The sequence below is a fragment of the Esox lucius genome, chromosome 17 (assembly GCF_011004845.1).
Source record: "Esox lucius isolate fEsoLuc1 chromosome 17, fEsoLuc1.pri, whole genome shotgun sequence".
NCBI lineage: Eukaryota > Metazoa > Chordata > Actinopteri > Esociformes > Esocidae > Esox > Esox lucius.
In genome coordinates this window covers 14,387,862-14,414,491 of record NC_047585.1, presented here as the reverse complement: position 1 = coordinate 14,414,491, position 26,630 = coordinate 14,387,862, and the positions used below count along the sequence as shown (strand labels likewise).

At 42.4% G+C, this 26,630-nt stretch overlaps 1 protein-coding gene across 5 annotated transcripts in view; it reads left to right on the top strand.

Annotated features, from left to right (window-relative positions):
* Positions 1–26,630, top strand: part of kaznb (kazrin, periplakin interacting protein b) — a 176,555-nt gene that overhangs the window by 60,454 nt on the left and 89,471 nt on the right. The gene's annotated exons all lie outside the window — the stretch shown is intronic.

Sequence of the window (26,630 nt, the reverse complement as noted above, 5' to 3'; positions counted from 1 at the left end):
AGGCAAAGCCACAAACATTTTCTGAAGAGGAAATAACAGTAGTGGTTTTGTGAAGTCTGTTACTGGAGCACTGGCAAGCTGACCAGACATTTTTGATAGTAAACAAACTCCAAGACATGCCAAATCAATGGGGTAGTTGAAAAAACATGCCCCTGTCTCAAAAAGTTCATACACTACATGTGTTTCTGCAGTGACACGTCTGACAATTTGTTGCACAGGACCCTGTGGTCTTCTCGACATTTTTTTCAACTGTCCCAAATAATTCTCAAAAGGAAAATATGAAACTGAATCCAGAGGGCCATATTTTTCAGCATCATCTGCTAAATGTATAATACTGTGTGTATTGTTAACCAGAAATGTTGTCCAATATATCTTAGCACAGTTGGTAACAAAGAATCTTAACAACTTTCTGGCAAAACCACAGAACTCTCTACATAGAGGAGACAGAAGTATTCTCATAGCACATGACAAAACCAGGAAGATTTTGTAATGTTGATTGGGCAATCTTTGAAAAAGCACAACTGGCCCTGTATATAATAAAAACTGCCTGAATTATGTAGCCTTCCACTGGCTGTACTCGGACAAAGATCTTGTCTTTCTGGAGAAGCTCCGGGGTAAGCTTTGTCTACACAGTTTCAAGTGTTCAGAGATGGCAAAAAGGACAGAAGATGGAACCCGACATTGCAATGGCCCCTTAAACCACAGAGGAATCAATTTACACACAATGCCCAAGCAAATTAAATGCATGTAGTCCAGAGGAAAAGCAGAAACCATACCAATACCTAACCCCTGGAGAGGTGATTTAGAGTGATGGTGGTCTTCATCAGACATTTGTTCAAACTGAGTGTCTGTCCTCAGGCTGGAATCCATGTCTGGAAACACGACTCTATTGTCAACATAAATGCCGTACTGTGTGCAACGCTCACAAGAACTATAGCCACCATGACCTTTGATACATTTTAAAAAAGCTCTTGCTGGAGTGTCACAAATAAAAGCATCTGGAAGTGCGACATTGTACTGTTTCCCACTTAACATTACACCAGTTGTTGTGATGGCTTTTAAATCTTCAATAAAATCATGCATGTAGTCGTTCACAGATTCGGGTTTACAGGGACCTGCATATACACCTATGATAAACACTTTTGCTTTTGGTAGTTCAACTATTTTACCTAAAATAGGCCACAGCTGCATATTAGAGCTCCTTGAAAGAGGCAGCCCATCAACATTCACACGAATAGTCAATGTGTCTGTTGTCAGTTCATGCTCATTTGTCATTTTCAGTTCTGACAGTATTGCACTTGCAAGCCCAAAGTGGTAGTAACTTCCCTGTCCCATCTCTTTGACCGTACAATCTTTCACTGTACCGAGGAGAGTTCTGGGATCCTTGGGTACATCCAGACCTAGCTCCAAGAGTATTGCTAGTAACTCTGACAGTGCAGAATGAGACACCTGACGGTTAGCTGCCTGCACTTCTTGGTCCACCGCCTGCACTTCTTGGGCCACCGCCTGCACTTCTTGGGCCACCGCCTGCACTTCTTGGGCCACCGCCTGCACTTCTTGGGCCACCGCCTGCACTTCTTGGGCCACCGCCTGCACTTCTTGGGCCACCGCCTGCACTTCTTGGGCCACCGCCTGCACTTCTTGGGCCACCGCCTGCACTTCTTGGGCCACCGCCTGCACTTCTTGGTCCACCGCCTGCACTTCTTGGTCCACCGCCTGCACTTCTTGGTCCACCGCCTGCACTTCTTGGTCCACCGCCTGCACTTCTTGGTCCACCGCCTGCACTGCCTGGTCCACAGCCTCAAAGGCAAGCGTCATTAAATGCTGCTGCACTCTAGCTTTGATTATCCTCCTCCTTGTCCTTGAATTGCCATGAAAGTAATCCATTTCACTACAATACACAGGAAACAATAGTGTTTCCCACATGTAAAATGGCTTGTACTACATCATAATTTCGTTCGATTGGTTTGAGGAAACTGGTAGGCCTCCCATGTAAACAAAGCCCACTAAACAAAAATAAAATGTAAACTGTGGGTGTAATAATCTAAAATGAAATTCAACTCTTAGTTTTCTTTGAGGTGGTTCAACGTAACATCACTAAGTGGGAAACTTAAAAGAAAACTACCCACTTCTCAGTGGCTTAAATATTTTGTGTTTATTTCACAAGGAAATCTGGTTTTATATTCCAATAAAATTCTTTTTAAAATGAATTAAATATAATAGTTATGATCAGGACTTAACTATTAGTAAAGATACTATTAGTATAAGTAAAGATCTGACTCAATAAAAGTGGATTTTCTTTTCATAAAAAATATTTTTACAGCACTTTTAGGAGGGTAACATTTTTTCAGAGAGGGATCTCTACATTACTTTTTTATAGAGGTGCACAAGGGTTAATATTATTTCAGAAGTAAGCTTAAACAAACAAAACTATTCTATCAGATTTTGTGGCCATCAATCAAAACACTAGCACTGGAAAGTCTACTGACCCTGTTCTTTCCTTCCTCATCTTACACACACATGCTTACATAATGAATGAAACTGAGCAGAGGGAGGCAGCGACTGTCCACCAACATGCACTTCACGTGGCCTACTACAATTTTTGAGCTGGCAAGTGCAATAAATTCAGAACTGAAAATGACCAATGATCATGAACTGACAACAGATACATCATGCATCAGAGGTGGGGGACTCGAGTCACATGACTTGACTCGAGTCTGACGGGAGTCACAATTTTCAGGACTTGTGACTTGCTTGATTAAAGTATGAAAATGAATTGACTTTGACTTGAGAACAAGTTACTTGGGACTTGACTTGAAGTGGAAGACTCGACAATGACTTGAACTTATAATAAACAAACAGCAATACAATTATTTTATATGTTGTGACATCAGCACCACTAATCAGCGTATGTGCCTTTAACGCTGCACAATTCAAACCACGCCAAACATGGCAGACAGTAATATTAGTCGAGCTCCACAAATAGTATCGTTTGGATACAAGGACTTTGAACTGGACCGTGTGAATAAAAAAGACTTGCCAGATGTAAAATATGCAACAACGTCAAATTTCATTCGTCATTTTAAGAACCACAAGGGAAGGGAAGAAAGTAATCTCTTTATATTCAGTTTCACTAAGATCTATAACGATTAAGTTACTAAAGTAATGAATTAATCTTTTGTTTGTCATAATTTGGCCTTGGTTGCATATTATGTTTGTTTTTTTTCTTGTTAGAAATGTGACCATTATCATTACTGAATATGTCTGGTAAATAGATGTAAGGGCATTTGACTATAACAGTGGCATAGCCTGAATTTTAATGTTGATGGGCATCTTAAAATGAGCGGGCATGTATATTATTACACGTAGGCTATAATGTCTGTATTAAATGTGCGCATTTTCAAGTGTTTGTGGACTGGGTGTGGAAACTAAAAAGCATTGTGCTTACACCATAACAGTTAACTTTACTGCATGAAAGGCTAACATGGAAGCGCCGATGTGATTAGCACCTAAACATTTCGAAGAGGTATTTTTTTTTTACTTATACAGACAAGAATAATTACAGCGTAATTACATATTAGGCAGTTTTTCAGTCACAATAATTAGTTTATAAGTTTGTTATTATTAGCCCTTATTAAATGGATTGGCTGAATTCCAGTGCAGAATGCGTGTTATTTCTTGATAACAGACCGTTGCCATTAAAAACAGTGCGTTGCTATGGACGCAGCAGGATTCTAACCAGAGACGGAACGGACTAATTTCTTTAGAGGAAGCAATACAATCGTTTTTAAATCAATAAATTCCTTTTTTTTGTGTCAAATTATTGATTTATTTGGTAGGTAGCCATGTAATAAGCGGGATAAGGTATAGCGACGGATCGGTGCAGCTTCTGCAGTAATGCGGTCGATGTATCGGTCTGTCGTGGTGATTTACCGGTCAATCTACGTTCCTACTCTCACCTATGGTCATGAGCTTTGGGTCATGACCGAAAGGACAAGATCCCGGATACAGGCGGCCAAAATGAGATTTCTCCGCAGGGTGGCCGGGTGATCCCTTAGAGATAGGGTGAGAAGCTCGGTCACCCGGGAGGAGCTCAGAGTAGAGCCGCTGCTCCTCCACATCGAGAGGGGTCAGCTGAGGTGGCTTGGGCATCTGTTTCGGATGCCTCCGGAACGCCTTCCTGGGAAGGTGTTCCGGTCCCGTCCCACCGGGAGGAGACCCCGAGGAAGACCTAGGACACGCTGGAGGGACTATGTCTCCCGGCTGGCCTGGGAACGCCTCGGTGTCCCCCCGGAAGAGCTGGAGGAAGTGTCTGGGGAGAGGGAAGTCTGGGCATCCCTGCTTAGACTGCTGCCCCCGCGACCCGGCCCCGGATAAGCGGAAGATGATGGATGGATGGTATAGCGAGGCGGTTGTTATAGCGAATACAACCCCTTCAGGCTGATTCAAGATCCCTCCACTTCGTCCCCCCAAAAAATTGTACCACGGAGGAGAAAAATATTTGATTTTGAAATCGAGATTCGCACCGAGCGCACGTCAGAAACAGAGGACAGTGTGTGTTCATCTCTTTAGTACTGTGACTTGACTTGAAACTTATAAGGACTCGACTTGACTTGCTTAGGGTGAACCCTTGACTTGACTTGCTTGATTTATCTGAACTGTGACTTGAGACTTGATGGTTAAGACTTGAGACTTGCTTGGACTTGACCATGTGTGACTTGTCCCCATCTCTGTCATGCATATATGGCAAACTATTACATTTAAATTACTTATGTGGCAAAGAAGAACAATTTCCAACAGTGTTTGAACAACCGTGATCTGGACAAATCTAAATGTGACAGGAAGACAATGGTTGAGAGAAGTCAACAGGAGACACTTTTTATAATTTATGTTTTTGCACAGGTAAATACAGTGTGGTTAACATTCACCCACCAAATTTCAGGGACCCACAACACACATTATGAAGTACACAAACAAGATCCCAGTAATAAAATGGAGCCTTCTTGTGTTTGCACTGAGAAAAACAGCATTTTCTTAAAATGCATACCTGCACTCTCGGGAAAAACAAACAGCCTAGCTTAAACAATTAATTTAATGTAACACTAGCTTCATCACTGCTTACAAAGCTTGTTTTGTAAAATATTACCAAATGTCCTTTAACTCATTCACACAAAACGAAAAGAAAAGAATCAGCAGAGGCAACAAAAAGAGCCGCCAAATGTGGCTGCTGAGCTAATTCAGCTTGCATTTTTGTTTTCGAAATTGTTTAAAATACTGCCTCAAAATTGTTTATTCTGCCTCGAAATTGTTTATTCTGCCTTTGATTTCGAGAGGGGCTGTATAAAACCAGTAACGTTATGTCGACTAATTAGGTTGATTAGGCCTAACTACTAACATTAGCTAAAGTTAGCTAAAACACTCAACATTAGCGTTCAAATAACCATTTTTGCAAATTCCACAGTGTCTTAGCTCACAATACTTCGACAGTAATGATGGTTTAATACAATAATTTTACATAATAGAGAGACAGGTATGCTACTCACCAATATTGAAAACGCGCTGCTGCTACTGCGGACTGCTGCTCTACTCTGCTGCTGTCGGCGCTGATCCGTAGAAATTCAAAAAAGCGCGCAATGTGACGGTTACAGTATGTTGCAATACGCATACGTATAAACGAAACTCTTAATTTTGAAAAGCCTGGCCAGCGTCTGCTTTTGTAAAAAGAATTCTGCTCATAAACTATGGAGCAACTATGGAGCGTCAACAACAACAACAACAGATTAAAAATTCCCCAAAAAATGACAAGGGGCTGATCTTGGATCTACATTTTAAGCTAAATCCCTGTGCCCTGAAAAATAATAACTCATTTTTATTTAAAAATATACTTGATTAATATTGTTTTTTCCATATAATTTTTTATTCAGTGTATATATATATATATATATATATATATATATATATATATATATTAAAATATATATATAGATATTTTTGTATTTGTTTATTTTGTTTTATTCTTATCTTAGTAAGGTTATACAATTATTACTGTGAAAATCTATAGGCCATCCAGTGGCTTAAGGATATGCTGTTGTAGAATTGTCAGATTCAACCTGCCTGGCCATTCCATTCCACTTCTGCCCTACAGAACTGCAGCTGCTTACTTGTGTTGTGTGTTTTTCCCCCCAATGTGTGATAGATGTGTCAAAGGTAAGAGAGCACTAAAATTCTCAAACCATCCAGCAATCTGTCTACAGTTTGATCAGGTCTGTGCCAACCACAGAGCCAGCTCTCCTTACAAGCCTGTCCAACCACAAGCCGCCTCCCGAACATGCCACAGCATACAAGATAATGCTGATGACAATGCTGTCATGTTGTTTTGCAAGTTCGACTGTAATATTGACTGTATGAATACAGAGCAATCCAGTCTAACACCAGTGGCAGTCGGTCCAAAAAAGATTGAGGCGCATTTCACCTTGTTACAGCACACCTGACTTCTGCTGCTTTTATGTCTACAGTCACAGAGTTATTAAGAAGCAAAATATAGCCTGTAGATTTTAATCAGGGTTTATACACTGTTTTATTCTGACCTGAGAATGTCACATGTCAGTGTATCATCATGTCTGTATTTACGTTAATTATGATTATAAAAGATAGTCCACCAATGTTTAACTGGGATTTTAATGTTTTTAAAATGCAAACAATAAATGCAACAGAGTTGCAGAAAAAAAAAAACACATCAAAAAACAACACAGCATCAGAAAGCTGTCTAACCTTTGGCCAGTATAGCACTACTTGAACACCCTTTGTGCTCTAAAAAAAGAGGAAAATGTTTCCCCAATACGTACATGCATCAAATTTATACAGTTTCAGTTATGACTTAAGATATCGTAACTACGTTGTTAAGTGTGTTTGTCTATCCTGACCCAAAACGCATGCACGTATGTGTATTTTGAAAATCCACCAGAAACAGTTGCAATATAACCATAAACTGTTTTATTTCAGGTTTACCATAATATAGATAGTAACGGTTTTAGCCAGCGATGTTGTCATCTATACGGAATAATTCATAATTATAATAATAATGAGATACAAACACGGGACCTATAGTTCACAAATCTGTTTCTCTAACCACTATAATATTTAACAAGGGTTGGTCGGTCGGGTAGGTAGGTAGGTCAGGTCAGTCAGTCACTCAGAGACATTCGCTCTTCTTAGCCGGCTCTGCTTACGTGGTCCGGCAAAAAGGTGAGTTTTCAGATGGTTTTTAAAATGATGAGCTGGGACTCTTAGCTTGAAGGTGAAGCTGGTTTCATTGTAGTGAATGCCAACTTCAACTAGACGTTGGTGGACTGGAGCCCAACCGACAGTGAGTTTTAGTAATCCAGTTGTGAGATTACAAGTGCCTGGATTAAGGACCTGCAGCTCTTCCTGTGTTATTTAAGGATTGTATTATAAAACAATCATGAAACCTAAGTAACAGATTACTGCCTTGGTTCTTTCCAGGGTCATTATACGGTTCTTTGCACTTTGGGAGGTACGGCATGAATGGTTGTCATCTGGATGGAAAGGACTTTGACTGGACAGGCCTTAGGAGCAAAAGCAGCTTTGTCTTGCCGAGCTGGAGGTGGTGGGCCAACATCCAAACAGATGTGTCTGTTTCTTGAGACGAGGAGCCACTCTGGCATTTTGTCCGTGTTGTCTGGGACACAAAACGCATTAATGCTTTCACACACAAACAGACACTTCCTCTCCATATCATTTAAACACACGCAGACATATACATGCACACAAACCAATTCGCTACACACAAATGTGTTGTGTAACTCTGAATAATTATTTAAAGTATGGCCCCAAAACATTGCTGTTCAAATTAGGTTAGCTCGATGCAGAATCAAAAAACAATGGGAAGCATAGCGCTATGTCCTGTGTTACTTTTCACGCTTCTTAGTGTTACTCATGCTATAATCCCTAACAGGTTCAAAACTCCCTAAGCTTTAATAGTTTTGGATTCAGACAAACTCATTTTCAATGCAGATTAATTCAATTCCCAGCCTCTACAGAAGCCACTTTTTTAATTGCATTTAAATCACACACATTTACAATAAGTCGGCGCCATTAAATGAAAGACATGTTGCAAAGGGAGCACGTCAGCATCGTAATTCAATCGAAAAGTATACTGCGACTGTGGTGTCCTGCTGTTGGAAAAACGTAAAGTGCACTTATCTTCTAATTTAAATATCATTCCACACCTCATCCAGCCTTTCCTACTGTTACATTCTTTACTACATGACTCAGCCATATTACCCAGACTCATTCAAATAATGCTGTCAGGTTGGAAGTTCTACTGTAGCGTGTGGGCTGGTGGCTAATTCCCAATGCATTTTAAAATCATTGAAGGTAGTATGGTTGTTGTGCTGTTCCTCCATTTCTGAGTGTACTAGCTGCTCTGCAGGGTTGTGTTGGGCTGCATGGTGTGCTAAGCCCGGAGTACTGAATGGATTTCTGCTGTTTGGGTCATCAGTGTTCCTGACTCCCCACTGCATGCTTGAATGTCTTTCAATTTAGTCCGTCTGGTTACTCTGGCTCCTTCTAAGAGATAAATCTCTCTCTCTTTTAGAGTTTATATGCATTGTAAGGACCTAATAAATGTCTTTTTTTTTTGCTGATAATGTTATACATTTTTCTTATATCCCAGTGAAATATACTACTGTTCAAAAGTTTGGGGTCCATTAGAAATGTCATTTTTTGTCCATTAAAATAACATCAAATTGATCTGAAATACAGTGTAGACATTGTTAATGTTGTAAATGACTATTGTAACTGGAAATGGCCAATTTTCAATGGAAAACATACATAGCCATAGGGAGACCCATCATCAGCAACCACCAGTCCTGTATTCCAGTGGCACGTTGTGTTTGCTAATCCAAGTTTACCATTTTAAGGCTAATTGATCATTAGAAAACCCTTTTGCAATTATGTTAGCACCGCTGAAAACTGCGTTGCTGATTAAAGAAGCAATAAAACTGTCCTTCTTTAGAGTAGTTGAGTATCTGGTGCATCAGCAATTGTGGGTTCGATTGCAGGCTCAAAATGGCCAGAAACAACTCGTCAGTCTATTCTTGTTCTGAGAAATTAAGCCTATTCCATGTGAGAAATTGCCAAGAAACTGAAGATCTCGCACATTGCTGTGTACTACTCCCTTCACAGAACCACACAAACTGTCTCTAACTACAATAGAAAGAGGAGTGGGAGGCCCGGGTGCACAACCAAACAAGAGGACAAATACATTAGTGTGCCTAGTTTGAGAAACAGATGCCTCATATGTCCTCAACTGGCCACTTCATTAAATACTACCCGCAAAACACCAGTCTCAATGTCAACAGTGAAGAGACAACTCTAGGATGCTGGCCTTCCAGGCAGAGTTGCAAAGAAAAAGACACATCTCAGACTGGTTATTACAAAGAAAAGATTAAGATGGGAAAAAGAACACAGACACTGGACAGAGGGGGGGGGGGGGGGGGGGGGGGGTTATGGACAGATTAATCTTTGAGGTGTTAAGATCAAAAATAACATTTGTGAGACGCAGACCAAATGAAAAGATGCTGTAAGAGTGGGTGACACCATCTGTCAAGCATAGTGGAGGCAATGTGATGGTCTGTGGGTGCTTTGGTGGTGGTAAAGTGGGAGATTTGTACAGGGCAAAAAGGGATCTTGAAGAAGGAAGGCTATCAACACCATGCAACACCTTGCCAATAATTGCCATAGAATTATTATTTCAGTTGAAAATCATTATTTCTAACTTTTTCAGTGACTATATTTACTATTTATTTCTCTATATTTCCTATTCAAACAAATTTCACATATGTTTTCATGGAAAACAAGGGCATTTCTAAATTACCATAAACTTTTGGATGGTAGTGTACACTGATGAGCCAAAACATCATGACCACCTGCCTAAGATGCTGTTGGTCCTCCCTGTGCCGCCAAAACAGCACCGACCTGCAGAGGCATGGACTCTACAAGTGCCCTGAAAGTGTCCTGTGGTATCTGGCACCAAGACATTAGCAGCAGATCCTTCAAGTCCTGTAAGTTGTGAGGTGGAGCTGCCATGGATCAGACTTGTTGGTCCAGCACATCCCACAGATGCTCAATCGGATTGTGATCTGGGGAATTTGGAGGCCAGGGCAACACTTTGAACTCTTCATCATGTTCCTCTTCCACTGCTCCAAGGTCCAGTTCACATGCCCATTGTAGGCGCTTATGACGGTAGACAGGGGTCACCATGGGCACTCTAAATGGTCAGCAGCATGGTGCGATGCAATGTGTTGACACATATTCCTCCTATAACTATCATTAACATTTTGTGTGACTTGTGCCACAGTAGACCTTCTGTCAGTTCAGACCAGATGGGATAGCCTTCGTTGCCCTTGTGCATCGATGAGCCTTGGACACCCAACACCCTGTCACTGGTTTGTCCCTCCTCGGACCACTGTCAGTAGGTAATCAACCACTGCTGACCGGGAGCATGCCACAAGCCTTGTCATTGCAGAGAAACTCTGATCCAGTTGTCTGGCTGTAACTATTCGACCCTTGTCAAAGTCACTCAGGTCTTTATTCCTGCCCATTTCCCCTGCACCCACCCAACATGGTTATTTGGTTACATTATAAAATGTATTGTATGATTGTTCTATGAAACTCAAAATGAAGGAAATTATCCAGTTTCCCATTGTTTTTTTCCCATAATAACTGGTTCTTTAGGGTTGAAACAGTTATTCAGACTACCGATAACATTCACTGAACAAAATTATAAATGCAACACTTTAGTTTTTGCCCCCATTTTTATGAGCTTAACTGAAAGATCTAAGACTTTCTCAATGTACACAAAAGGACTATTTCAAATATTGTTCACAAATCTTTATAAATCTGTGTTAGTGAGCACTTCTCCTTTGCCGAGATAATCCATCCACCTCACAGGTGTGGCATATCAAGATGTTGATTAGACAGCACGATCATTGCACAGGTGTGCCTTAGGCTGGCCACAATACAAGGACACTCTAAAATGTGCATTTCCATCATACAGCACAATGCCACAGATGTTGCAAGTTTTCAGGGAGGAATGTACTGCAGGAATGTCCACCAGAGCTGTTGCCCGTGAATTCAATGTTCATTTCTCTACCATAAGCCATCTCCAAAGGTGTTTCAGAGAATTTGGCAGTACATCCAACCGGCCTCACAACCGCAGACCACGTGTAACCAAACCAGTCCAGGACTTCCACATCATCACCTCCAAGATCGTCTGCTGCTGCAACAATCGGTTTGCATAACAAACTGTCAGAAACCATCTTAGGGAAGCTCATCTGCATGTTCGCCGTCCTCCTCGGGATCTCAACCTTACTGCAGTTCGTCGTCGTAATCGACATGAGTGGGCAAATGCTCACATTTGATGGCGTCTGGCACTTTGGAGAGGTGTTCGCTTCACGGATGAATCACGGTTTTCACTGTACAGGGCAGATGCCAGACTGCGCGCATGGCGTTGTGTGGGTGAGCGGTTTGCTGATGTCAACGATGTGAATCGAGTGGCCCATGGTGGTGGTGGGGTTATGGTATGGGCAGGCGTATGTTATGGACAATGAACACAGAAGCATTTTATTAATGGCATTTTAAATGCAAAGAGATACCGTGACGAGATCCTGAGACCCACTGTTGTGCCATTCATCCAAGACCATCACCTCATGTTGCTACATGATAATGCACGGCCCCATGCAAGGATCTGTACACAATTCCTAGAAACTGAAAATATCCCAGTTCTTGCATGGCCAGCATACTCACCGGACATGTGTTGTGGAAATTTCTATGCACAATGTATTCTAACTGAGTAAAGGATTGAGTCCCACTGTTAAGATAGGTACAGGAATGTGTGGGACCTGGTATTTGCATAGGGGACATCTATTGTCTGTCCAGATGCAGATCAATGGGTTTTAGGACAGGATAGGAGAAGATACAGCAAGGGGGCAGTAAGGTCAGTTGGCCCCTTTGGGTAAACACTACAGTAAACATTATGGCAGGAAGGATAAGGTGGGGGAAGATAGCATTTGACGTGTGTGATAGAACAAAAAGGTGTTTGATTGACATGAAACAGATGGCAGCATCTTACCACACCCCTTTTTCCTATGTAATAAATACTGTCGAAATGATGTTTTTATTTAGAGACTATCCACTGTTACTTTGTAACCTGTATACTTTCTCCTTGCAAGCAAGATTAAAACCGTTTATTGCGCAATTGATTTCTCCTGTCTTACCTACCATTTTCATAGAACTTTGGATTTTAGAAATTGCCATCACACATGTCACCCATTGAGCCTGTTTGGGATGCCCTGGATCGGCGTATACGACAGCATGTTCCAGGTCCTGCCAATATCCAGCATCTTCGCACAGCCATTGAAGACAAGTGGACATACATTGCACAGGCCACAATCAACAACCTGATCAACTCTATGCGAAGGAGATGTGTTGCACTGCGTGAGGCAAATGGTGATCACACCCGATACTGACTGGTTTCCGGACCCCCACGGACCCCCCTAATATACAGTGAAACTGCACATTTTAGAGTGGCCTTTTATTGTGGCCAGCCTAAGGCACACCTGTGCAATAATCATGCTGTCTAATCAGCATCTTGATATGCCACACCTGTGAGGTGGATGGATTATCTCGGCAAAGGAGAAGTGCTCACTAACAGATTTAGACAGATTTGTGAACAATATTTGAGAGAAAAAAGCCTTTTGTCCACATAGAGAAAGTCTTAGATCTTTCAGTTCAGCTCATGATAAATTAGGGCATGAAAAAAAGTGTTGCGTTGCGTTATAATTTTGTTTAGTGTAATAACACTAGATGTACACTACTGAAAGGACAGTGTCAGCGAAAAATTTAAGAGGGATCAGTTTTTTAAACTTACACAATCATATATTTTGTGCTCTTAAATAACATTGATAAACAGTGTCATAGTGATAGCAAGAGAAAGTTAAGAAGAAAAATCAAGTTTAACATCTATTTATGTGGCTTAAACATTTTTAATCTCTAAAGGCATGAGCTTTATAAATTAGGCTGGCCTCAGGTAAATGAATTAGTCTGGTTGAGTAGGCAGGATATGGTTGTGGTTCCGGTTAGAGAATCACAGGGAGGCAGATTATCCTTTTGGTTCCTCAATCCAATTCAGTCTTCCAATACATGGTATCCAGCTTTAAATTGTACTGTATTTTAGCAGTGTCATACTTTAGCATCATACTTTAGTGTCATTCTGAACAAAAAGACGTGTCCTAGCCATTTTAACTCATTGTGAGCTAAATGAACTTGCTCTCTCACAACGCCAAGAGCCTAGGGTGAAGTCACTAACTGGTGGACTTTCTCACAGGCACGTCTCCCACTGGAACTGCCTCACTTGTCTTTGAGTATGTAACTCGATCAACACTTTGTCTGCCCCAATGCAAGCAGACAAGCAGGTGCGTGCCAAACTCATGATACCCCGCTTCCTCACATAGGATCCTTCATTGAATGTAGTCTGAATAATGTCCCTCTAGTGCCCAGAGACACCTTTCGAATGTATTATATTTCCCATTTATCTTGCACAACTCCCAAGGAATCTCATACACCCAACAAAACCAGAGATAGGCTACATTGTCACAAGCTGTGACCAGTATTCCTGTCTCGGTTGATCAAAAACACTTAACTCCACAAAGATCAGCAGAGACTAAAAAGGCATGTTTGACTTGGTAGCAGCAGGGAAAGTGTTTGATTGTATTTTAACTGCATAATACATAATAGTAGAAAAGGAACGTGGAGTCAGAGCATGATGTTAATATTTTCAATTTCATTTTGCAACTCAAATCTTACAAAAGGCTTTTAAAGAGTAAATTAGTGTCTGTCCTTCAGTGTTACACATCAGGATTGCCCGGTTCCTCCCCCAATTGGCACCAGAGCTGTGAAATATAATATAAATATAATTCTAACACTAGTCTGCAAGGGGATACAAATTAATACATTTTTATTATAGTGTTGGGAAAATGTTCTATTCATATGCAGACAAACTGTAGAATTTTGTGTACTCTTAATATGTTTACCTGGCCCAGCCAGAAGAGGACTGGTCACCCCTCCAAGCCTGGTTCCTATCTAGGGTTCTTCCCAAATTTCTGCCCCTTTTAGGGAGTCTTTCCTAGCCACTATGCTTCAACACAGTTGTTGCTTGCTCCTTGGAGTTTCAGGCTGGATTTCTTATAAAAGTACTTTGTGACCACTGCTGATGTTAAAAGGACTTTATAGAAATGTGATTGATTTTGAGTTTCATTGAACAAGTAACCATACAATATATTGTATACCTTAATACAATAACAATCTGCTTTATAGGCCTACAATCAGTCAGTAGCTCAAAATTTAATTCACTGTTGTCTGTGATTCAAATTAACAAGTTAATTTATGGGGAAAAGGATTGAGAAGATTAATTTCAATTAGTATATATTTAAATACATTTTATATATTCAATCATGTGTGTGCTTTGATGACGCCACCTGACATGTCGTCTGCCAAAGCGGGTGCTTCCATGACGTCACCTGATGTGTCGTCTTAAGCTGATAATTGTGACCCCTTAGGCGTTCCATACTAGGATACTGAAGAGAGTGTGGAACTAACATCACATTAACCCGAACTTGGCTACACTGCACTGGCTCCCGGTCTCTTTATAATTGAATTGAAAACCCTCCTGCTGATTTTTGTGTGTATTCATGGCAATACTCCTCCATATCTCAAAGAACTGATCTCTTTTTGACTTAGGTCAAGCAACTGGGCTTTGAGCTCAACCTCACACAGCCACTGTTCTCCCCGCACTACCTGAAGACACCAAAGGACCCTGGACTCCTTTAAACCGCTATTGGCTTTCATTTAATCCACTTTTCAATTATTCTTTATTGAACATGGTTTGGTATGTTATTATTATTAGATAGATGTTACTTCTCAAGAAAAGGCCTGTTTCTTTAAATTCTAAACTAATGGTCAAAGCTCAGCCTTTGAATATTTTAAAGTCAAACCAAAGACAATCCCCAGTGAGTGAGTAGCACCTTCCTCAGTTTACAGCTTGAGTAATTGTTCCACACTGATTTTGATCCATGTTGATTTAATGGCATAACAGTTACTGCAGACTGGATGGCGGTATGTTCACACTGCAAACAACCTGTACACACTATAACCATAATGATATGTGGGCTGATTTTATTGAAAATGAAATGTATTTATAAATACATGTATGTATTTGGAGCCTTTGCCATGACACTCCAAACTGATATCAGATACATCCTGCATCCTTTGACAATCCTTGAGATGCCCCTAGAACCTGAATGAAGTCCATCTGCGGCACATTCAATTGATTGGACATGATTTAGGAAGGCATACACTGGTCTTTATAAGGTTTCACACTTCACAGTGCATGTCAGAGCAAAAACCAAGCCACAATGTTCATGGAATGTTCTGTCAACCTCTGAGATAGAATTGTTCGACCATGATGGTGGCTCCACCATCATGGTCGAAATGGAAGTTTGGAACTACTAAGACTCTTCCTAGAGCTGCCGTCCGGCCAAACTAAGTAACTTGTTATGGGAGATGACCAAGAACCCAATGTCCCCTCTAACAGAGCTTCAGAATTTCTCTGCCGAGATGGGAAAACAATTTACCACTCATCAATTTGCTAATACCAATGTACTGCTAACTCATCCACATCTTAATGGTAGAGGCATCACACTATGGGGGCCTGGTCTAGATGAAGAGAAGGATGACTGGAGCAAAATACAGAGGTCCATTTTTTATATAAATTGAAATTTTTCTACAAAATGTGTTCCCTCTGTCATTACGGGGAATTTTGTGTAAACGGTTGGTCCCCCAAAAAAAGTCTATAGCACAACAAAATGTGGAGAAAGCGACGGGAAGTGAATAGTTTCGGAAGGCACTGCAGGTCACTAGTTTTTCCCATTCCAAAGTTAAGTTGAACAGTAACTGAATGTCTCCATGCCCGTCTTCCTGCTTTATATAGCAAGACAGTTCTACTTTACATGCACTACGTAGGAACAACAATTTCATAAACAGGGTGTTGGATATAAAACTGACCACTGAGTATGGATCAGTATAACTTAAATCATGAACGATCCTGCACGAACGCTACAAATGAGGTAAGTCTTCAAAAGAAAAACCCACTGGACTGATGATAATATAGTCGGAATGTGTTTGTTTATCAGTTAGGATCCCTGTGAGTTCCTGCTGAAGCAGCAGCTATTCTTCCTGGGGTTCACAGATCTGTATAATTCTGCTAGGTAAGCAAAAGCAAGGCTACTTGGTAAACATTTTCTTGAGAAGGATTTGACTAGCATCAATGAAGGTTTTCATTAGCATCATTGCTAAAGGCTACGCAACCTGGTGAGCCACGTTCCACATACACACAGGCGAGGGCGTACTTGTCGCCCCCTCAGAAAGTTTCAGGAATCACTGATGCATGCTGTTAATTAATATTTGATGTCGGAAAACATTAACTTGCTTAGCCGTGCTGTAGGTAATGAAACTGATTGATACATGCTGTGGACTTTGTGGACAACACACAGAGGTGGCGCTGCCGTTTCAGTGAGGAAACCAATGTGATTTAATTTATTCTGATACTGTTGTGTTGGCCTTGGAGTGAACAACACATTTTCATAACACGTATGCAGAGGTTGTAGTTACATTTGTCTTTCTCAGTGATTGAACCTATAAACCGCCACTGATCCCCAATATGTATTTATTTACTGTTATTTCTATCAGGTCATTGTTTTGAAATTGGTCAAATTTACTGCAAAGACATGGGGAATAGCTACAGGGGGAATCAGTGAGACAGTTGGAATCTGTGGAATGATTAGGTAGCCATGTTATATGAGATTATATGAAATTTGTTCAGAACACTGTGGTTAACACCCCTCCTCTGTGTCACTTTAGTGACCGCATTGGATCAGAACACCAGCCCAATGTCTCATCTATGAGAGAGCACCCTACACAGAGCAATGTCCCCTTCTCTGCTCTGGGGCACTAGCATTTGATATTTAGACTAGAGGCAGGAGTGCCCCCACCTGGCAATCCAACACCACTTTAAGTTCTATACATTTGTTTATATTGCTGAATACTGTTTTAATATCTAAGTTGCGTGGTCCAACTGCGTTTTCCGTGTCATGGATTCTCTACGGCCCTAGTTTTGGAATGCTGATTTATTCTGTATCCACAGCAGTTGGTCAACATGCATAGCCACACTATTTCCATAATCTCTTCTCCTGCACTCTTATGTTCTCCAGCAAAGAGCAGAGCACAATTAGGACCCCGTTCCCATGTACGCTCTATTTATTTTTTTATTCCAAGAGCCTGACAAGCATTGGCGGTATTACTATTTGGAGGTGATTTAATTCTGATTCGAAGGTGCTTCCTTGATAAGAGGGATTGATATCACTAGTGAAGGTGTGAAATGTGGACAGCAGCAGGAAAAAGCCCGGCCTTGATGACATTTACAGTGAATGGGTAAGAGTGAGGGGGGTATGTAGGATAGAGCTTTGTCAAGCTTTGATGGAAGACCACTGTCCTTTCCCTGCTATGCCTGACTGTAGCTGGGCCGTCATGTTTAGGAGATGTGCCAGCATCGGTGTGATGAGCTGCCCAATCGACAGAATGGATACAACAGATGTGGCTGACGGATGGGAGAAGGATAGCTCTTCGATGCGTAGCACAGTATATCACTTCTTATGGATCCATCTTCCACCCCCTGTTGGCCCCAAGGCTGGCAATCATCTCTTTGAGTGGAACGCCCCCTGAATCTCCACCAACGACCACTCAAATTGATTCACTTGATTCTTACTCTCCCCTGATTGGTGTAGTGAGAATCCCTGGCTCTTATCTTTTAATGAGCAATACAACACAATGTTCACGCATTTCAGAGCACAGTGGCCTGATGAGGAGTTGTTTGTTCGTTTCATCCCAACCCCGCTACACACTGAGTCCCGCACTTTCATCAGTACTGAAATGCACTTTTAGCCACAGATAATTATGATCCATGACTGCCTTTAGATTAATAAGATGATTTGAAAAACAATCTTCTCCCTATCATTCCTATGCAGTAATAACCCCAGCAGGCTTCTCCGTCATCCATCTCCTGTGTCTCAGCCAGCTCAACTCAGCTCCATGGCTGTCCTCCTCCTGCTCATCCGTGAGCGATCCTCAGTCCGCTTTTAGCGGCCTGTGGTGATTAGCCAATAAATAACTAACTGTTTGTCATAAATCAAGCGGGAGACTCTGTCACAGTTATTTCCACAGCATTTCCCCCTGACTGATGCATGTTTGAGGAGGGGGTTGGGATCTCCGTGCGGAACAGAGCCGGGACAGTGAGATATATCAACAGCCATCTCCTGTAATATCCACAGTATTATCTGCTTCTGTACCTCTACGTACCGGAGCTCATCTGTTGAGCTCAGGGATCAATCCCGTCCTGGTGAAAAATTGACAGAAATCAGGTTTGTTCTGGGAGCGAGACTTGCGATAAAGCGACACGTCTGTCGTTATACAAATGACACCTTCCATTACGCTGATGCTAATCCAGTCATGTAGGTCTCCCTCCATCTCCCCTGTGATTAGATCAGCTCCGCCGTCTGTGTCAATCAATCACGTTCACTTCATAAGGCCCTTTTTTACATCTGCAAAGTGCTTACACACACCCAGCCTTAACCCCCGAAAAGCCAGCTCTGCTGACGCACAAGCGCGGAGGCTACGAGATACTCCCCAAAAAGTCAGGAATGTAAGAAGAAACGTAGGAAGCTCGGCTCAGCAAAAGGGTGTGTGTGTGTGTGGGGGGGGGGTCCGACTCCTCTGACTTTGCCAGGTGGACATTTTAAGAGTATATGGGATTAATCCTCACCGGGTGAAAAAATGGATAGAAGCCTGTTCTAGGATTGGGGACTTGTGATCAAGCTGTAAGTCTGTTGTTATAGAAGTGACAGCTCCCATTATGGCGGTGATAATCCAGGCCGTTATCTATCTCTGCATCTCCCGCATGGCTGGATGGGCGCAGCCAACTGTATCGTAGCAACCCTGTCATCGCCCCTTCTTCTGGGGAAACGATAGGGGAGGGAATTCAATTACACCTCAGAGAGAGAGCTGACTGAGAGCTTTGTGGTATAGGTTTTGCGTAAACAATGCTTGCCGTGATTGTGGGTGTGTGTGTGTGTCGGTGTGTGAGATATTGTCCTATAGCCTCCTTGCCAGGGGCTCTGGCTTGCCTTTGCCTGTCAACAGGGCTTGTGTTGATTGACAAACCGCTACATGTGGGGATAATGTGCTTATGGTAGAAGATCTCCCTTATTACAGATCTATGAGTAGATTACCTTGCCACTAATACTGTGAAAAGACTAGATATGTTCACCTCCTTTTTCTCCCCTCACTCATTTCGTCACACCCGACTTCATGACGACCCCAGTTAGCTTTGCAGGTCCTCAAGCCGCCCGAGGGAGTAGCTAATACTAATACTAATACTAACCTTTACCTGGGGGGCATGTAAATATATCCTGACACTAATACTAACCTTTACCTGGGGGGCATGTACATATATCCTGACACTAATACTAACCTTTACCTGGGGGGCATATAAATATATCCTGACACTAATACTAACCTTTACCTGGGGGGCATGTAAATATATCCTGACACTAATACTAACCTTTACCTGGGGGGCATGTACATATATCCTGACACTAATACTAACCTTTACCTGGGGGGCATGTACATATATCCTGACACTAATACTAACCTATACCTGGGGGTCATGTACATATATCCTGACACTAATACTAACCTATACCTGGGGGGCATGTACATATATCCTGACACTAATACTAACCTTTACCTGGGGGGCATGTACATATATCCTGACATTAATACTAACCTTTAGCTGGGGGGCATGTACATATATCCTGACACTAATACTAACCTTTACCTGGGGGGCATGTACATATATCCTGACACTAATACTAACCTTTACCTGGGGGGCATGTACATATATCCTGACACTAATACTAACCTTTACCTGGGGGGCATGTACATATATCCTGACATTAATACTAACCTTTAGCTGGGGGGCATGTACATATATCCTGACACTAATACTAACCTTTACCTGGGGGGCATGTACATATATCCTGACACTAATACTAACCTTTACCTGGGGGGCATGTACATATATCCTGACATTAATACTAACCTTTAGCTGGGGGGCATGTACATATATCCTGACACTAATACTAACCTTTACCTGGGGGGCATGTACATATATCCTGACACTAATACTAACCTTTACCTGGGGGGCATGTACATATATCCTGACATTAATACTAACCTTTACCTGGGGGGCATGTACATATATCCTGACACTAATACTAACCTATACCTGGGGGGCATGTACATATATCCTGACACTAATACTAACCTTTACCTGGGGGGCATGTACATATATCCTGACATTAATACTAACCTTTACCTGGGGGGCATGTACATATATCCTGACATTAATACTAACCTTTACCTGGGGGGCATGTACATATATCCTGACATTAATACTAACCTTTACCTGGGGGGCATGTACATATATCCTGACATTAATACTAACCTTTACCTGGGGGGCATGTACATATATCCTGACACTAATACTAACCTTTACCTGGGGGCATGTACATATATCCTGACACTAATACTAACCTTTACCTGGGGGGCATGTACATATATCCTGACATTAATACTAACCTTTACCTGGGGGGCATGTACATATATCCTGACACTAATACTAACCTTTACCTGGGGGGCATGTACATATATCCTGACACTAATACTAACCTTTACCTGGGGGGCATGTACATATATCCTGACACTAATACTACCCTTTACCTGGGGGGCATGTACATATATCCTGACACTAATACTAACCTTTACCTGGGGGGCATGTACATATATCCTGACACTAATACTAACCTTTACCTGGGGGGCATGTACATATATCCTGACACTAATACTAACCTTTACCTGGGGGGCATGTACATATATCCTGACACTAATACTAACCTTTACCTGGGGGACATGTACATATATCCTGACATTAATACTAACCTTTACCTGGGGGACATGTACATATATCCTGACACTAATACTAACCTTTACCTGGGGGGCATGTACATATATCCTGACACTAATACTAACCTTTACCTGGGGGGCATGCACATATATCCTGACACTAATACTAACCTTTACCTGGGGGGCATGTACATATATCCTGACACTAATACTAACCTTTACCTGGGGGGCATGTACATATATCCTGACACTAATACTAACCTTTACCTGGGGGACATGTACATATATCCTGACATTAATACTAACCTTTACCTGGGGGGCATGTACATATATCCTGACACTAATACTAACCTTTACCTGGGGGGCATGTACATATATCCTGACACTAATACTAACCTTTACCTGGGGGGCATGTACATATATCCTGACATTAATACTAACCTTTACCTGGGGGGCATGCACATATATCCTGACATTAATACTAACCTTTACCTGGGGGGCATGTACATATATCCTGACATTAATACTAACCTTTACCTGGGGGGCATGTACATATATCCTGACACTAATACTAACCTTTACCTGGGGGGCATGTACATATATCCTGACACTAATACTAACCTTTACCTGGGGGGCATGTACATATATCCTGACACTAATACTAACCTTTACCTGGGGGGCATGTACATATATCTTGACACTAATACTAACCTTTAGCTGAGGGATTTGTAATCATATCTGACTATTTTACTTTACTGAAGAACCAAAAATATGTTTCATACCATACGTTGATTACATAAAACCATTGATAGATCACATCAAATCCTAAATTATGATAGTTCACATAAAACATTACCGGTAATATATGCTCCCTTTGCAGGCTAAAATCAATGGATACCGGCAGACCAGTTTCACCAAACACACAGCAGGGGGCAGAAGAGAGACAGAGGGAAAGATGGAGAAGGAGATGCACTGGGGCCATTTGAGTGGCTCTAATCAAAGTGCAGAATTCTGAGTGCTATTCTCAATCAAACAGGTCCCCCTCTCCCCCGTGTCTTTCCCAAGGGCTTTATCTTAATCCTCATCATGGCCCTTGGCTTCACGCTCTGCAACCCCAGTCTGCCCTTATCTCTGAGTGGGAGGCCATGTTCTGTGTTGAGTATTACTGCTGCGCTACTGAAGATGGTGGAAGGACGGAGTTGACACGAGCAAACACACGGAAAGGCATTTTTAAATTTGAGTAATTTAGCAGGCGCTCTCTTCCGCAGAGCGACTGACAGACAGACACTGACACATACCGACACAGATCGACGGACGAACCGACAGATCAAGGAAAGCAGTGAGTTTCACAGCAGCAGATAAAAGCTCCCTCCAAGCGTTATCTCAGACAGCATAAGGCTGCTTCTGGGATGAACTTTATCTCTCAACAGTTCAGGCCTTGGAGCCAGCAATGACTCAGGCTACATTTGATGCATCGGTAACCTGTTGATAGCGTACGACTCTGAGCGTGAACCAGGTTGTATCTCCTCCCATGGAATTTGTAACAGGCTTCAGCTCTGGTAAAGTATACTAGCATCAACAGTCCGAAAGAAGACACCTACATATGCTGGTGCCAAAGGTTGATTGGGATGGAGGCAGGTGGGCTCGCAGCAGGGCTGAATAAAGGACTGATTTATTGTGGGTTTTGGGGTTTTTCTTTTACAAGAACACAGAGCTCGGTTGTTGGATATTCTGTTTCCTAGGCTCAGTTCCATTGACTGTGTGGAAGGCTCAGAGAAAGAGAGGCAGCCAAACGGCAAAGGAAGAATGAGAGCTCAGTTTCCGCCCTCCGCCATCCGCCGGGTTCTCCATCAATGCCCCTCTGTCCCAATGTGCCACACTGCTACTGCTCAGCCCGGGTGTTCAGGGGGGGTGGGTGTGTGTGTGTGTGTGGGGGGGGGGGGGCTGTCACTCACATTTACATAAATGTCCTTTTCCCTCCAACTGTGACATTTGCATAAATCCTCCGTCTGTGCGAAAACTTCCCTCGGAGCGTTGACCCTAAATCGGTGTCGTTTCGCTCGTGTCTGCTACACTGAGAGAGAAAGACAGACCTACGCTCCTCAGCGATAAAGCAAAGACTGCATCCTTCATTGTTTTTATTCACTGGGGTTGAATCCCATTCCCTGCACAGCAATACGACACACCTCCATCTCATACGGTCTCAGTGATTTTCATGGTTCTGCACGACTCCCTCGTCAAACAGAAGCCCCAACCCGGGTCCGCACCTCATCACAGCAGGCTCTGGACAGTAAAAGACAAGGAAGTATAGAACTGTTCGCTCAACCAAGTAGTATACCAGAACATTTACGCATGTAGTTTAAAAACCTTTCCGGCTAATTACCACTATTTAGCTTGCAGCTGCCGGACCAGCCGCATAGTCACTACAGTGTGACGCGGAAGGGCAACACTGTCTGCCATCCCTTCCACAGACCCGGGTGATGCAGAGACAGTACTCCCGAGCACTGTTGGGATGCTGTGTTGCCAGAATTCAAACCCGGGTGGTAATGGCGCAGCTGCATCTCTGCAACACATTTTTCCAAATTGTATTTTGACAGTATATCAGAAGGGACACCCGGGGTGGAATTGGGAATCAAAGACGGGCCTCTGGCGGCGGGAGCCATTTTGCTGCAGAATGTTACCACCACACCGAGGCTCTGCACAGCGACACTCATTTTCCCATTGCAATGCGGGCACTCCACCCTCCTGGTTCATCTTGCTGTCGCTGTCCGTGATGGGCACTCTGTTTTCATTCAGCGGGCTCTTCCACCCTCTGACAGGAAGTGACATTACTCTCCCCGAAGCGGCTGCCTGCGCACCCTGCCATAGCCGGGTGTTGCTATGAGACGGCAGTCGCTATGAGTAGCCGTGGGAGGAGTCCTTGACCCAACGACACCGCTCAACTCTAACAGTCAGCTGTTCCTCCTCCTGCTCTTCGTCCTCACCCTGACTGACTGCTCCTTCAGTCTCGTAAAAAAAAAACGAGACGGCTATCTACCTCAGACCTTCGTACTCCATCACACAGACGGAGCTTCTCTTTCTACTACTAGCACAATGATTGCCTGCCTTTCTCCCCCTTCTCCTTCACGCTCACTTTTCTTCTGCCTCTCTCTCTCACGAGTATAGTCACACGCATACGCATCTCACTCCCTCTTTCTCACAGTATGTGATGGACGTTCGGAAGTGGGTTTGGTGGGAGTGGATATTTCACCCTCCCAGGCCCCTGATAAGAGCTTTATAAATAGTTAACCATGCTATACGATCGCTCCGCTATTGGGAAAAATGGAAAGCATTCTAGTGTAATGAGGAGAAGTCGATATTCAATTAACCCAGGCAGACAGTCATGGTGACTGTTTATCGACAGCTCTTTTTAACAGCACACCTCTGGCACACTTAATTACACATCCCGCTAATAGCTTTAAAATAGTGAATGAACCAGCAACAACATTGGGGTAAAGTTAGGAAAGTATGAAGAACTACAGCGAGGAGAGAAGGATAACTCTTCCTGGATTGAAGGGTTAAAGGGCTGGGTTCACTCGTAAAGCCATGACACACATCGGACATTCTTTTGCTTTGGAGACAGAGAACTCTGTGATGGGGAGATACAATGGTCACACTACCTCAGTGTGTCTGCCCCACTGTTGATGTTTATCTGGGACTCAAGCTGACCCCTGACCTCCGGAATCATTCAGCCCAGCGTATGGAAGCACAGTCCCCGCCCCCAGAACAAACAGTGGTTTCACGCACTGCTCTGCCATAGCCCCTCGACTTGTTATTTACGTTTGGCCGATGATAACCAGACGTGGTCAGATCCGAGGGACCCAACAGGGCTGTTGAGGCAGGTCCCACTAATTGTAGACAGATACTGTGAGCAATGTTATGTCGATATTTACACTAATTATAGACAAGATACTGTGAGCCGTGTTCTGTGACGCTGATGGTCTCACTGATTATACACAGATACTGTGAGCCGTGTTCTGTGACGCTGATGGTCTCACTGATTATAGCTGTGTAACTGGCCAGAGTTTGAACAGCGATAGTAATCTGGTGTGAAGGAAGTGTGATATCTACACTGCCTTTCAAACCTCACACCACTTCTCACATTTTATTGAATTACAAGCGGTATGTTGAAAGTTAGTTATTTTGGGATTTATTTTTTGAAAACATTGACACTCCAAATCTTGAATTGTATGTGACATTGGTTTTATGTTGGGAAGTATTTACTGCATAGGTATTCAAACCCTGTGCTATAGAAGCTCCCACTTTACACAGATGAAAGAAATGGTGCTAATGAGGCCACAGTTACCTTACCAGCGGTCTCCACTTGTGAACCATTAAAGTTGCTGTCACATTTTGTGGATAAAAAAAAACCACTCATAAAGGACCAGGCTGTGAATCTGAAGGAAAATGAACACCAAAGACCATTTCAAAGAAGTTAGAGCAGGGGTACTCAGCCCATTTCCTGGAGAGCTACATTTATTGGTTGTTTTCACTCCAACCCTATGTATATGCATGTATATGCACAAAAGGATCTGTGGTGACATGACAAAGATAAAGCTTTATGGCCAAACTCAAATTAGGGATGTGCATTGGAGATTATTTTATTATCCGAATAGTATGTTTTATTATCCGAATAGTATGTGTTATTACCCGAATGGTATTCAGTTACCCGAAACACGTTTTTAAAAAGCTAAAACAGCTTGAGCGCTACTACATAACGCCCAAAGGAGTGGGTGTCCTTTTAATCTAACGTTCGGCTCAAAGGCCGTTTGTGTGAAAAAAGACTGAGCGCGCATATGGAGGAACCATTGTGGTAGACAAGCCGAACTCGGCTACAGTACTAGAAGCCAATATTTATCAACACAAAACACTGAGTTTACTGGATGGAGAATCTAGTAAGCTAAGCTAGTCAAATGCTATTTGCTTAACTCACCGTTTTCACCACTGCCAACAGCCTTCAGCCTTTCCCACGGCGTTTTGTTGCCGAAACATTTTTGCGGGTAAATATGTTCCAACTTCCACTGAATTAGTTATCTTTCGTCCACATGCTAACGTTATAAGATAAGCTATAAGTATGTACTCCGTCATTCTGCCACCACACCGCTGCGGCCCTGGCGAACTTCAACAAAAAACACGTGTTAAGAAATACGATTTCAAAACCTTTAAATGGCAGTTTGATTGTTTGAATTGTATTTTTTTCATATAATAAATAGTAGGGGCATGGGGCTTTAGTGGAGATTAGAGTCTTGGATATGTCAAAGATTAGCAACAAAATGTATTTGATTGCATTAGTATATTTTATGTAGTGCCAGATACTCCCTCTGGACACCTTCGTGGACAAAAATGTCCCATTGACTTCCATTAAAAAATATATATAATTATCTCACTGCATTTAAAGTATAAAACCATGCATTCTGTAATGTAAGCATTTCATT